This window comes from Cygnus atratus, chromosome 5 (genome assembly GCF_013377495.2).
Source record: "Cygnus atratus isolate AKBS03 ecotype Queensland, Australia chromosome 5, CAtr_DNAZoo_HiC_assembly, whole genome shotgun sequence".
NCBI lineage: Eukaryota > Metazoa > Chordata > Aves > Anseriformes > Anatidae > Cygnus > Cygnus atratus.
The window spans coordinates 41,456,080-41,470,258 of NC_066366.1; positions in this window are offsets into that span (position 1 = coordinate 41,456,080).

A 14,179-nucleotide genomic window follows, 5' to 3' on the forward strand; every position below is an offset into this window, starting at 1 on the left:
CAGCCTCCATCTCCCCAGGAGGCTGGGCCTGGCCTCTGCTTCTTCCATACCCGTGGTGGGGAGAGGGGCCTGGAAGCCAGGCGGGTCTGGCCATCCCCACGGAGCCCCGCTGTGCAGGGAGGCTGCCCCACATGGAAGCCCCTTCCTTCCACCACGGCCTCCTCCAGAGCAACCTGCTCAGGGCATCCACCTGTCGGGGCTTCAAGAGGAACATGCAGTCAGTGGCTTTCAGGAGGGGGGAAAGGGAAGAAGGAGCAAGAGGAAGAGGAGCATCTGGCTGGTTTTAAGGGCTCTGACCCACAAACAGGGAACGCTCCCCACGTGGTCAGGGCACTGTTGAGAGGAGTGAGGAAAGGACCCTGACAGTATGCATTTCTGCAGCCTTCTCTTCCTATTTTCTCTAGGGTCTTACCTCCAGGAGGCTTTTCCTGACACAGATGATGAACACCAGCTTGTAACAGACTGGCAGGGAACAGGGAAATGGGAAGAATAGCTGAGGAGACACAGGAACCATGGGGCAGAAGATTTCCTTTCCTGATGGCTGGTGCCACCTCGCAGGCAGTACTTCCCAAAGAGTCCACAGCCTGGAGGAGAGAAGAGAGATCCAAACAAGACAACCCAACAGCGGGGATGGGAGAAACAAGGTAATGCCAGACTGTGCTGAAGGAGCTTTTTCTGAGAAATTCCTACCATCATGAACTTTTCTTAGTAGCATTATAAAGCTTTGAGTTCTACTGAGTGTTTGGGATTAAAGTCATTTAATTCCTGCTTCTGATTCCAAAGCAGGCATCCTAAAAATCAACAGCTTCCATTTCCTTCAAGTTTCTGGCCCTTCCTTATGACCCTCTGCTGCTGAGGGCATAGGGAACTCAGGCTGGAAGTCCTTCAGCCCATCAGCTTTGCACTTCAGAGGAAACCTGGTGATGGCACATCCTGAAATGGAAGTGACCTGTGTGGCTGGCGTTGAATCTGTATTTTTGCTTGGCTATTCTGCCATCCTGAAACGGCAGGCCCACTCCCCATCACACAATTTTAGATGCTTTCCTACCACTTTGGGAGCTGGAAGGACTGTGTGAGAAATGATCTCAGTTTGTTACAATGCAGTTATTTCAAGTGCATGTTAAATAGCTTATTAATAAGTGAATCTTAGAGAACTGCAGAAAGCGCCAATTATTAGGTGGCGTGTGTTAGAGCTCAAGTAGTCAGTCATCAGGCAATAGGCTAGTTCATTTACACTTTACAGTCCCATTGGGTAATTATTGGGATTAGGCTGAGTACCCAATTTCCCAGCTATGACTTCACAGGCTGGGAATCCAGCTCTCCAGTGGCATCACAGCTCCAGGAGCCCCCTCACCAGCTGCCACGCTGCCTCTGCTGTCACCCACTCCACGCGCAGGTGTGGCACACGCTCGTAGAGCCTGCAGCGAGGCCCAGGTTTTTACTGGAAACAAGAATAATGAGGAATGAGAGTTTAACAAGAAAATAAACGTAGGGCAAGTGCAGAGGAGAGGAGGAAAGCTGCTTTCCATGCTGCACCACATCAGGTCACCACCTCCTGAGCAGAGCAAGAAGCTCTGGATGAGGTAGCATCCTCCTCCCACAGGGACAGGGGCCACTCCAGGCAGAGAACAAGGAACCTTTCCTCACCCCGGGTAGGATGTCTGCTTTCCAGATCCAAGGCACACTTGAAGGTTGGCTCAAGGAAGCACCTGCCCCATTTCAGTGTTTCCAGCAGAGCCGGCCGGGAGCTGGTGGGAGCAGACAGCCACTGGAGAGGCGGAGGGAAACCACAGAAAATACCACCAAGGCTGGTGGCCAGCTCCAGCCCCGTGCTTCCTCACCAGGACAGAGCCAACCAAGGGCTGGCGCACCCCATGGATGCACCCAGCTTGCCCATACAACCGCGGCAGCCTCTCCCAAGACAGCTCTGATGCTGCTGAGCAGAGACTTGGGGCTGGAGGATGTTCTGGCACCTTCCCTGCCTTCCCTCAGTCTGACTCCAGGCTGCTGTGAACTACGGCTGACCTACAGCTCACCGCCTCACCTGTCCCTGCCCCGGTATCCATATCCTATATGGCACCAGCCCCTTGGCCCCCACTCAGCTCAAGCCTCCAGCTGGCTTTGGGGCCACTGTTAGAAACATTATAGCACACCTGTTCTTCAGATGAGGGTTTACAGCCAAGGCGAGCACATCTGGATTGTGAAAGAGACGTTTGGAAGTTTATCAACATGTTTCCAAACAGTCTGGGTATGGCAGCGCTCTGTCTCGGTGCTCTAGTGGAGGAAGCAGCTGGCCTGGACGGATGGTTCCTTGCCCTTCTCACGCCCTCGTGGGCCAGGCCAGGCCGCACACATGCACACACCCTCCCCAAAAACCAAACCGCCTCTTCCTGACAGCACCGGTCCAGGAAGCCATGTCAGCAAGGCTCTAGGAGGGGAATGGGGAAGGGAACTGACTCAGCAGTGCCCATCCCGGGCCTAGGCCAAGAGCTCCCCAAAACGCTGCCGTGAGGCCGCTCTGCGCACCATGGAGGACAGGCTCTGGCGGCTCGGTCCTGTGCCAGGCTCAGACGCCATCGGCAGCCCGCGGGGCTCTCGCTCTCAGCAAAGTCCTGCTCCGCAGCGGCATCGAGCTGCCACTAATGGGTTTGTCAGCACCGAGCAGATCTAAAGGAGGAACGTGGCCCGCTGCCCTGAGCCGCTTCACGTGCGCGGCCCCTCTCCTTGTATTGGTTTCTCAGATGTGCAGCTCTCACGCCCATGCTAACAGCAGACCTCCCACGCAAACGCACAGCAAAATGCCCTGATTTCGGTCTCTTTCCAGCCGTCCCCTGCCAACAGAAGCACAGCTGATCCTCTGGGGTGTGATGGACACGGAGGCAGGAGGTGCAGAAGACCCATAAGCTGCCGGAGCAGGAGAGAGCTCTGCCCCCAGCGTGCGGGAGGGCTTTGGTTATGTAGTGGTTGTTGCTTGCCACAAAATTTTCATCTGTCCTAGGTCCAGGTTCACAGCAGCTGGTGAACAATCCTTCTCCTGGTAGTAAAGCAAAGCAACACCAGGTACAGAGGGTACAGATACTGCTCCTCCCCTCATCCACACCCTGCAGAAAGCTGGATGGCAGCTGGCAGGGTCTGCACTCACCTCCTGTTTTGCTGGTCCCCATGCAGGTGAAGGAAAGGTCCCTATCCCACAGTGCCAACTGCCATGCTCTCCTCCTGGACCACTCCTCTTCCCCAGTGGCTGAGCACTGCACAAATACCTACGGGAACTGGCAAAGATGGCACAAAAGGAGACGTTATTTCACAATGGACCAGCGCCCTCACTTCTCTTCCAGCTGACTGTAGGCATATTTATAACAATTTTACAGCGTTTTGGAGGCTTGGGCAGACCTGGATTCTTTTATCAGCCCCACGTGAGTAAATCTCTTCCCTCTCAGCTCCACGTGCTCTCAGTAATATTGAGCTGCAGGGGTCCCAAATAAGCTTGGATATAAGTGCAACCTGACTCAGGGGAGTGCATGGAAAAGCATCAGCACAGGGAGAGCTGACAACTTCTACACCAAGCCCATGGCAAGGGGGCTGGGGCAGTGCCCCAGGGTGCTGACACTGGCACCTGAGCTCAGCCCTGGCTCTGATGCAGGCTTCCTCTGCGATCTCAGATAAACCGCCTAGCTTTGGCCCTCAGGGACGAAATGGAAAAGAAACCATCCCACACACCCACACTGTGTTTGCCCACATCCTTGCTGGGCCCTCTGGCGTTACAGCAAGCCAAGTTATATCGAGCAAAGGTCATACTGCAGGAGAAAAAGTCTGGATTCGGGTGAGAGCAGTATGCATGTCATTGTTTAGTGAAAGCAAGTATGTTTAGCTGCACCTACCACAGACCACATGTAATGTTGTCTTAAGTCCATGCTAGGGCCAAGTTTGCTACTGCGGACATCTTCAGTGGAACCTGGAGAAGCTGCAAAGATGTTAGCAGGAATTCAAGGAGAGAGGTGCTGCAAAACAAAACAGAGGAGAATGGGTTGGAAAATAAGGAGAGGAAGGGGATTCAAAACACCATTTGGATCTTACCAAGCAGCTTCCCTTCTCACACCTGGATGTGCCAGTGGCCCATCTGCCCAGACGGTGTATTGTGACCGACACAGGAGGCCACGTAGCTTTGCATTTCTCAGTAAGTTGAGCTGGTCACCTCTAAGCTTCCAGGTCATGGGGTCTTCTGTCTCTTCCTCCTCACCGGAGCACAAATCTGACCCCAGCCCAATCTGTCACTGCCAGGGTGGGCAGGTCATGCTCATGACAGCCAGTGCTTTGTTCGGGGGCTGAACCAACACTTCCTCCCAAGGGAGAGCGCAGCTCTAAGGAGTCAAAGGTCAAGTGTGCTCTTCCCATAAGCCAAGGACTTGCCTTTTGACACTTAATCCAGGCAGAGATTTCACAGCCAGCAAAGAACTCCTCCCGAGCTGGGAACACAGCATCAGCAAGCACTTGGGCACAGGCAGGTACAGGGAGAGAGAGAGCAAACATTTGCCCTCCACTGCAAATCTTTGGGGCACCAGCAAGGAGGCAGGTAGAAAAACAAAACCCTGCCAGATACTTCATGGTTATTTTGCAAAATAACCCTGCTGCTGCCACCAGCCAGTCAGACCTGATGTCAAAGATGCTCAAGTGGCTGCTGGTGTTTAACCTCCACATTGCTTCACAGCCTTGCCTCCTTCAAGGAGGCTTCAAAGCAGAACAGCTTCACCACCACAGCGCCTGGAGGCGGACGTGTTGCAGCAGCTCAGCTCTGAGCCTGTCTGCACAGCTCAGGTGGCTTCCAGCAGCACGGTGACTTGCCTGGGAGCAATCCTGCTCCACGGGGCTCAGCCAGCACCAGCCATGGCCCCGCATGAGGCTCTCCTGAGAGGGACTGGCTTTGTGATGGCTCCATAAGGACATGCAGTGTCTTCCTCACGACCACCACCAAGCCACTGGAAATAGCAGCTCCCGTCCTCACCACAGCCAGCCACGAGCCTCCGTGCCGCAGCTGGACAAGCAGGTGGTGCTGGCAGCGGAGGAGTTGCAGCTGCCAGCACTCCCTCCCACAGTCCCCGACTGACTGAAGGTGGGACAGGACCTCTGGGGATGGTCCGGTCAGACCTGTCCTCAAAGCAGGGTCAGCCAGCGCAGGGTGCTGAGGGCTGTGTCTGGATGGGTTTTGAACATCTCCTAGGACTGGGCCTCCTTAACTCCTCTGGACAACCTGCTCCTGCACTGTTCACCCTCCTCTAACCTCTAACCCAGGAGGCTGTCAGCTTTTTGGCTTCAGCGAGTGTGGTCACCACTCAGGAGATGCTGGTGGCTCCTGGGGACATTGTACCCACACTGTGCCTCTGCTCAGCCTAAGGTCCCGCACAGCCTCCTGGCACCCAGCAGGGCTCCTCCAGTATGACACCAACCCCCATGTTACTGGGCTGGGATTTACAGTTCACAGAGGCTAAGCCCAGAGTTAGGCAGGGCGGTCCCCCTCCCTCGCACCGACTGCACAAGCAGAGCAAGAGTGGATCCCTGCCGTTTCCCTCCATTCCTCGCTTTCTGTTCAAGGCATCTGAATAAGCAGGGAATCACATTTGGCAGGAAGACTTTCCTCTTTCAGAGCTGGTTGTCTCCAAGATTGAGGAGGATTAACCCCTACAACTCCTCCATAAACACCCAGACTCCCCCACGGCCATCTCCCCCCCCACCAGCCTGCAGTCAGTGCAGATCCACAAGGATCCCAAGCCCACAAGCCTGTTTTCACTGATCTGTGCCATTTTACCTCCCGGTGCTTTTCTGGTTCTAATTATCTCTGCAGAGCTGATGACACTTAGACATTTCATCACCCTGGAGACGTTTTCTGGCGCTCCAAGTCTGATTTATGCAACGCAGCCGTGGACATCCTAATCACCCAGGCTCACCTCTCGCTTGTTAACACCCCGGCTGGCTGAGGACCTGGACGCGCCTTCCCCTCCTGCCGGCAGATCCAAAGCAGGCTGAACCTTTGCACCCAGTGGAGTTAAAGCCTTGGCAGTTCTCTCCTCCTACCCCTTTCCCTCTCATTCATCACTGGTCATTAATCACAGCAGCCTCTTTCCACGGGGGAACTGCCTCGACAGACCCAAACCTGCCCCTGCAGCTGACAGGCAAAATCCCGGGGGCAGGCACTGAACAAGGGCAAACCCAGCTAACAGTTGTGGGGAAATGCTACCACCAGCATCAGCCTGGCCATTAACCCAAGCTGCTGAGAGGGCATGGAGAGCTCAGGGTGCCTCTCGTCCCAGCAGGATGCTCCTGGCAGGGGAAGCGGCTGCTTCCTCGCCCTCATGTCTTCTGCTCTTGCTGGAAGCTGATTCAGAAACAACAGTTTGGGATCTAAACAGCTCTTAACACTTATCACTGCTTGTCCCCAGAGGCGAATCCAAATCTAAAGCACAGCTACAGCACATGTACATCTGCTTGCAGCACCTCATTGGAGGAATTAAAGACTGACAGCAGTACTGTAATCAGGACACAATGACAATTACTTCCATCTAGCCAAACAAGACAGAGTCCAAGGCTGGTCCAGCCTACTAAATGGTGCTAGAGGTTCAGGCTGGGCATGGTACCAAACATTACAGTGGAGCCCCTCTACATGGCCCCTAGTCATCTTTGCATTTGTAAGGGCCCGACAACCTTTCCAAGCTTCTCTCCACCATCCTGCTATTCCTTTTCAGGATGTTTCTTAATCCTTGTCCACGCTGCTTGCACAAAATGTTTTGCAGGAGGCAGGGTCATCTGTCACAAGCTGTCTGGCATCGTACATCGTACAAAGGGGGGCAAACTGCCTCTGCAAATCAAACCTCGCACCTCTGCATTGCACTGGGACACGCCTGTCTGACTTGCGTTTGGGAAAGGACTGCCCTCTGTCCAAGTCAACCACTGCTGCCACCTGGAGAGAAAGTGCAACAACGCTGAACGCTATGACCTGGACACCCCTCAAATTCCCTCCAAGACCTTTGCAATTCTTGCGTCCAGCCAGGCCCGTCGGGGAGGAGGATCGAAAGAGGGCAGCTGGACAGGAGCCCTGCATGCTAGCCAGGCCTTCATGTACCGGCCACAGAATTTGCATCCGAAGCCGCTAACTAATGAGGTGAAGGAAAAGTCTGGAATCAGGACCAAGTCTGGTTGTGGTTTGAATTTTGACTCCAGAGCAGCTGGTGCAGCCTGGCGGGTGATCCACAGCTCAGCTGTCCCAAACACCCTTTGCTGAGCTGAAGCTTCCTCCACAGTGGGCCAAGCATGTTGCTCCACCTCCTTGAGCTCCTGCAGGCTAGTAAAATTTTAGGTGAGAAAACGACTCCCTGCACAGCTCCCAAAGCAGATTTTCTGCATCCAGGATCTAACACGTGGGGCAAGACAGGGTGTCAAGAAATCAGCTGCCCAAAATGGCTTGCAGCGATGCACAGCAGCTGAGCACACCCCTCCCAGACTCATAGGCTCCAAGACCCCACCAACACGTCACCTAGAGCATAACTGTTCCTCAGCTCTCACTGTGCTGAGCTCCCCTCACCATGTGGGTGCCCCTTCCTACTCTGCTTGTGGAGCTGGGGCAGGCTCCTTCCAGCTGGACGCCATCCAGAGCCTTCACCAAGATCCAGAGACTGGAGCGTGAGGTGCTTGGAGGGCTGGGAGAAGGCACACGGAGGCCATGGCTCAGGGGTTAGGTGGCACCGTGACAACCCAATACCCGCGGGTGCGAGGGCGAGAGGTGCCACTGGGCCAGGCCTCTATCACTCCAGCTTCAGAGATCTCCTCCCCGTCTGCCTTCCCACCATCTGCTGAGGCGACCGCAGGGGAGAGGAGGTTTGCAAGGGTCACTCTTGGGCCAAGGCAGATGGAAAGGACCTGCTGCGAGCGCTTTACTAGAGCTGGGCCAGACAGCTGCAACACGCCCCCCGGCTCCACCGCTGGCTCACTGGCTCGTCCAGCACACGGAAAGTACCAGGGCTGCAGGAGCTGGCTCACAACAGCACGGGCTGCCCTGGAGGCCCGCTCACAGTGACTAAGCCTGCAGCTGGACAAGGAGCGAATTAACAAGCTGCTTAAGTCCTTCATCCGAGGCCTGAACAAACAGATGCTGCCAGGAACTGGTCTCTCCCCCTCCTGCGGACTGTCCTTCTGGTCAGAGACGTTTTTTCACAGTGCTCCCCAAGAGGGAGAACCGGCAGCACCTTTGTTTGCTACACAGATCTCCAGGGCCTTCTGCTCCCCCTGTGCCTTTGAACCAGCTCCAGCCTTCTCAGCCCTGCAGGCATCCAACCTGGCCTGCTGCGGACCTAATTAATTCCCTTGTTCATTTATGGTCTTCTGTCAATAAAGCGAGTAATTGGTGTACAGCGGCAGCAGATCCTTGTTCTGTGTGTGCTCACAAGGACTTGAATGCTCCCCTTGGGCTGCTGGGGAAGCCCTCTCTGTCTCACCAAGGGTGCTCGCAGTCCCCCTCTGTGACCAGCCACTTCAGTCGGCTACAGAGCGCACACCATGTCCCTAAGGTAGCTTTGTGTCCAGCAGAAAAGCACCAGAGCCTCGACGTGGCACGGCACCTTTGAACTCAAGCCAGAAAGTGTGTCTGGACCACACCGTAACTCTGTCTGCCTTGCTAGCACTGAGAAAACCCTTCTCATTGCTGTCTTTTGCTGGGCTCATGCACACACACACGCAGTCAGAAGCCTCCACCTCAGCAGGCAGAGCAGGCACGGACACCAGGCATGGTGGGGATGCTGCTACACCACTTTCTCCCCCATTTATACCCGCCCAGGTTTGCATGCAGCCCGGTGGATTAAGCAGAACATGACCCCACTGCTCTTTTACCCCTCACCCCCACAAGGATGGAGATGAGCAGAGAGCTGCAGTGTGCTTTCGCAAGGGGATGTCCGAGCAGGATTATCTCAGGGCTCCTGGACCAAAGAGGCAGCTCCTCAGCCTTTGAAAACCTCCTCGTCTTTGTTCCTTGGCCTTCTGGGGTTGGGGGAAGGGATCCCAATGAACATGTTTGTGCTGTTTGTCTTAATAGGGTGTTGTGTAACGCAGAGGGAAGTGACTACACTGGGAACCCCAGCTGAGAACAGAGACTTTAATCCTGCTGCCCAGAGAAAACTTGGAAAAAATACCTACATCTGTTCTGTTGCATTAGGCTCATGGCTCAGAGGCTGACAGCTGACCCTGGTTGCTCATTATGCCAAGGTACAGCCCCTGCCAAACAGTGCCAGGGTAAATTACCATGACTGATTGGGAAGGCAAAAGGCAGCCAGAGAAAACTGGGGCGGGCACCCCCCCCGCGCAGGTTTCTGGGGAAGGAAGGCCAAGCCAGACTGCACCAGGGCACTTCATCTTCCCCAGGGCCACAGTGACAAACAGAGCAGAGAAGGAGCAGTGGAGAACAGGACAGGGGATGAGACGCAGGGGGAACAATAAAGGTGAGGAGGCAGAGAAGAAATGACAACTGCATCCATAGCCATTGGGCTTGCTGAGGACGGTTTTCAGCCTACAGCCCTCCTTGACTCCCTGAGCCTGTGCTAGGCCGAGGCCATGGAGGAAAAAGTGTGCTCTTGTGCCTGCACGCAGGGTTGGTGGTTCGAGGAGGGCACGGAGCGGACATGGTCTGTGTGGAGCAGCACACGCTCTCCCTGCTGTAAGCCTGCCAGCCCTGGGCGTGCAAAAACACAGGTGTGGGGCTTGCTGACACGGCACCGCCACACAGCTCCCTCCCAGGCCCTGGCTGCGTCAGCGCCTCTCATCCACCCAGCAGCCCGGAGAGGACTACACAGGAACTTGTCCGGGTGACAGAACAATGCTGATGAAATTCAGCTAAGGCAGCAGACACCCAGACACTCTGCAAACGTGCCAAAGACTCCTGAGCTGCAGAGTGACACACAGATGCCAGCACCCCCCAGGACCGCAGGGCACAAGGGAGAGCCCCCTCTTACAGGCCCAGCAAGATGCTGCGGGTGGCCCTTCCCTAGAGGGAAGAGGGTTTCTGGAAAGCTGTTAACACCCAGTTCCGTGAAGGATCTGCCTGTTCCTTATTCAAGTATTAAATTAGCTTGATCCTAATTATCTTGAGAACTATGACAGGATTAAAGCAGATTCTGCTGTCCTCTTCCTGCCTGGAGCCACCAGCTGCCAAACACTCCTCCAGGTTAGCATCCTGGGCTTGCTTCAAGGGAGGCAATAGGAAGCAGAGAGAAAGCTGCTTTTAACTCCTGTCCGTCAGAGGCAGGGTTTGGCCCTGAAGCAGGAAGGTTTGTTTGCTTTAAATCTTATTTAACCATGGGTGTTTTCATTATCCACATCCATGTTGCACCCTTTTATCCTCCCTTAGGAGGACAGGGAGGAAAGCTCTCACTTTCCTCAGTCCATCTGTGGAGCAGACAGCTCTGCTCAGCCACGTGCTCCTTGCCTTTCAATCCCTGCTGGCAGCCGCTTTGACCTTGTTTGACAAGACAAAGGGATCGGCAGGAGCTGTGCATTTCCTCTGCACCCTCTTATCCTTTTATAGGCTTCTGCTTCTACACCACAGCCTCGTAGCAGCATCCGAGCCTCTGTCTGGTCCTTCACACAACCCCAGGCCTCCAACGCTGAACCCAGCACCTGAGGAGCAGAGATGGGTGTGCGGCTGAGAAACGCAGACCGACAGAAGCTTTCTGATTGATAAGCGTTTCTGGAGTCTGAAGGTGCCTCAGGTGCAACATCACCATCCTACCCCCTTCCTTCCCGCTGCTGTCAGGCCTGGTGCCTTTCCCTCTGCTCTTTGCGGTGCCCACATGCAGATCGGTCAGCACCAACGGAGTTAGGTCTGCTTCCATTCCCACAGGCTCTCCGGAAAGGCTAGCGGTGCCTGCAGCTAATAGAGAAGTCCATTTAATTATAATGAGCCCTAAAAGGAGAACATCAGCTCTCTGTGTATAAACTCAATTACGCTTCCTTTGTCCATGTGTTAAAGCTCCCTCTCCCCCCTCACGCAGATGACTAATGTGCGTCCAAAAGCCTGAGGGAACGCATCTAATCTGGTTAGTGTTACTGCTGGTGTTTGTTCGTATCAAGCACATTATTCTTGCTGAGCTATTTGTCCTGAGCCTCCTGAGAGAGAGAGCCTGCTGCAGGTTAATCACACACGTGTAAATCCAGCTTCCTCCCATGCATTTTCATGTGTTGCCTGTTGGAAAACAAAAGGGCAAGGAGGAGAGGTGCAGCAGGTTCTGGTGCTGGACGAGGGGATGCTTCCTGGGTGCTGGCTTCCCATACACTCCAAGCTGAGGGTTAGAGCAAGAAAATCTGCCGGCCAACCCCTCTGCTAGACCAAGAGGCTGGCTGAAAATAAGTGAATAAATAAAAAGGCACCGGGAACCCAACTCGCGGGGTTTCAAGAGCTCAAGGCGACTATCGGTCCCCCTCTGGTGGCCAAGCAGCTGCAGTCACCGACAGCGCCGGGCTGCCACCTCGCTGTCACCTCGCTGTCACCTGGCTGCTGGTCCCCGCAGCTCAGGGAAAAGGCTCGTTGCCAGACCAGCCGGCATCTGCCCAGTCCTTCCACTTCTCTCCCTTGGAGCCCCCGTCCCAAACAGGGCCCCGTTCGTGCCAGGAGCTGCACAGGAGACTGTCAGCTCCATGGGGTGGGGGCGAGTCAGAGACAAAGGGCAGAGACGGAGGAGAAGACGGGGATGAGAAGGAGATAAGACAGCACTGGTTAGCATCCGAGAGAGTGGTCCAGGGTGCTCGTCAATGGGCAGGACACACAGCACAAAGACTGTGTCTTACTAGAAGACACCAGGGTGATATTTTCATACTATAATTTTTAGTTTCAGCAGTTGCTACCAGCATATCGCATGCTGTTCCCACGTATTAGAAGGGCCTATGAGGCTACATAGCACTGCCAACTGCCCTAATCACAAGCTAGTGATAAGGTGGCTGCCAGTGTTCCCTACATGAATGTCCTAGGCTGTTCCCCACCAGCAACAACGGTTTCCACAACTCTCATCTAGCCTCTAAACAGCAAACTGCTTCTCTGGACACATCTGAGCCTCCTGGCCCTGCTTTCTTCATCCTCCGAGAGGACCGGAGAGAGATCTCTTTCCCTGTGTCCCTTCAGCCACTGCAGCGAGTGGCACTACTCCATCGCACGGCAACCTCACGCTTCAGCTACCGACGCACAAGAGAGCCCCAGGCAGCTGTTCATGCTGGTAAGAGATTGGATTTCTAAGATTACTTAGACAATTGCATCAGTTTACAGGGCTTCAGCATTATGCTAGCATAAATCCCTAAATTAAGGGATGGGTACGGGCCAACACACTTCTCACAGCTTATCAGAGAGTTGCCTCAAGAGGGAGAGAAGAATGTGGTTTTGGCCACTGCAGAGTCACTCCCCCCCAAAAAAACACCCAAATTCACTCTGGCCTTCACATGCCTCACAGAAAACCCTGGAGCAGCCTTAGGCCAATTCTAGTTTCTCCATCCCTCATCTGGTACAAGAGCCCTGCTTCCTTTGTCTGTATTCACTGCAGCTTGTCCCAAGAACAGCTTGGCTCTCAGCCTCGCTCCCCATTTCCAATCCAGTGTGCAACTGCCCACGCCCCAGCATACTCTGTAGCACGCCATCCCAGCAGAAGGGTAGCTGGAAAAGACCGATCAGGAATTTTGGGTGAACTTCAGCTACAGCTGTTTTGTTTTACTGCAAAAAAAAGTTATAGCAAATTATGTCTAAAAATGAACACATTCATGCAGCAACACCTCCCTCCTACAATCAAGTTCCGTGCTCTTGAGAGCAGAGATTAGGGTTTCTCACGCATTCAATGAAAAAAAAATATAGAAGAGAAAAGCAAAGAAAAACCACAAAGCACAAATAAGAAGAGAGTTTAACAGGAAGATTCTAAAATTGCAGATTGTGCACCGGAAGGCTTATGCCAAGACATACTGAGGTTCTGGTGGCCTGCAATGTTTCCCGCAAGTGTTTTTCTTTTATAGTTCCCATAATCACGTTTGAACTTTTTTCTCATGTGCCAGTCAGACACAAGATGGTAGCAGAACAGCCAAAAACATAAAGCGTACATATTCACTACGGGAACAAGGAATTACTGCTTGGTTCATAATGTTATAGCTGAGTTGGTCAGTTGAAAGAGCAAAAAGAAATAAAATCTATCCAAATAAAGCATGTGCTTCACTCGTTCAGGTATCGGAAGAAATTCCTTCTCAGTAGTTCTACAATTAAGGCAAACAAAGCTTGGCAGAGGAACTGAACGCACAAACCCCAGTTTCCCAAGCAGCACAGCTACCTTGTCAAGTGGCCGAGTGTAGAACCAAGGATCCTGAGACATCAGGCAAGTAGTTGCTATTACTGAAGACGTGCTGGGGCATGTAGGATTCCGGCATGAAGTGCATAGGCATGATTTCTCTCCCCACCCCAAGCCCATGCCAGGACAAATGGAGGCTGTGGATTCAGCAGCAGGTCACTGTCACCGCTCCCTCTCCAAAAGATCACAATAAACTAGTGACCAGGGCAGCCAGCGCGGGCAGCCAGATGGTATCACACATCCTGCCATGAGGGGCAGAAACCTTAGAACCTACTTCACGCTGAAGTCATCCAGTACACCAAGCTCTCCTTCACACCCAAAGGGATCGTGTTTCTGAAAATGCCAGCCTCAGCTTGGCCCTATTCCCACGAGAAATACTGGTCATGGCACATAAAGACACGTCCACGTGGTTTGCTGTGCATCATTTTGGTCATGCCAGACTGCAGACAAGTCGTTCGCCTTTTAGTGCCCTGACCCCAGCTCTAGACTCACAACCATGAATTTCCAGGGGATGCTAGGACTTCAGTCTCTGGATTCTTCATGACACCACTGCTTTATCTGCCCTCTCTGAGTCAAGAATAAGATGACCTGTTCCTGCAGGGAGCTTCTAAATAATGCCACCACCCAGTACAATACCAGAGGCAATCCCCAAACCTCACATATACTGCTCACTCTCTTCTTTAGCCAGCACTCAGGGCTTGACAGCCAGAATCAAGGCTAGATGCTAGTTTCACAATCTCTAATAGCATCTGCCAAGTTACATGTTGGACTACATGTAGAGAGCCAATGCTATGCGGTCCGAAGATGGGCTAAATATCTGTACAGCTCAGGAA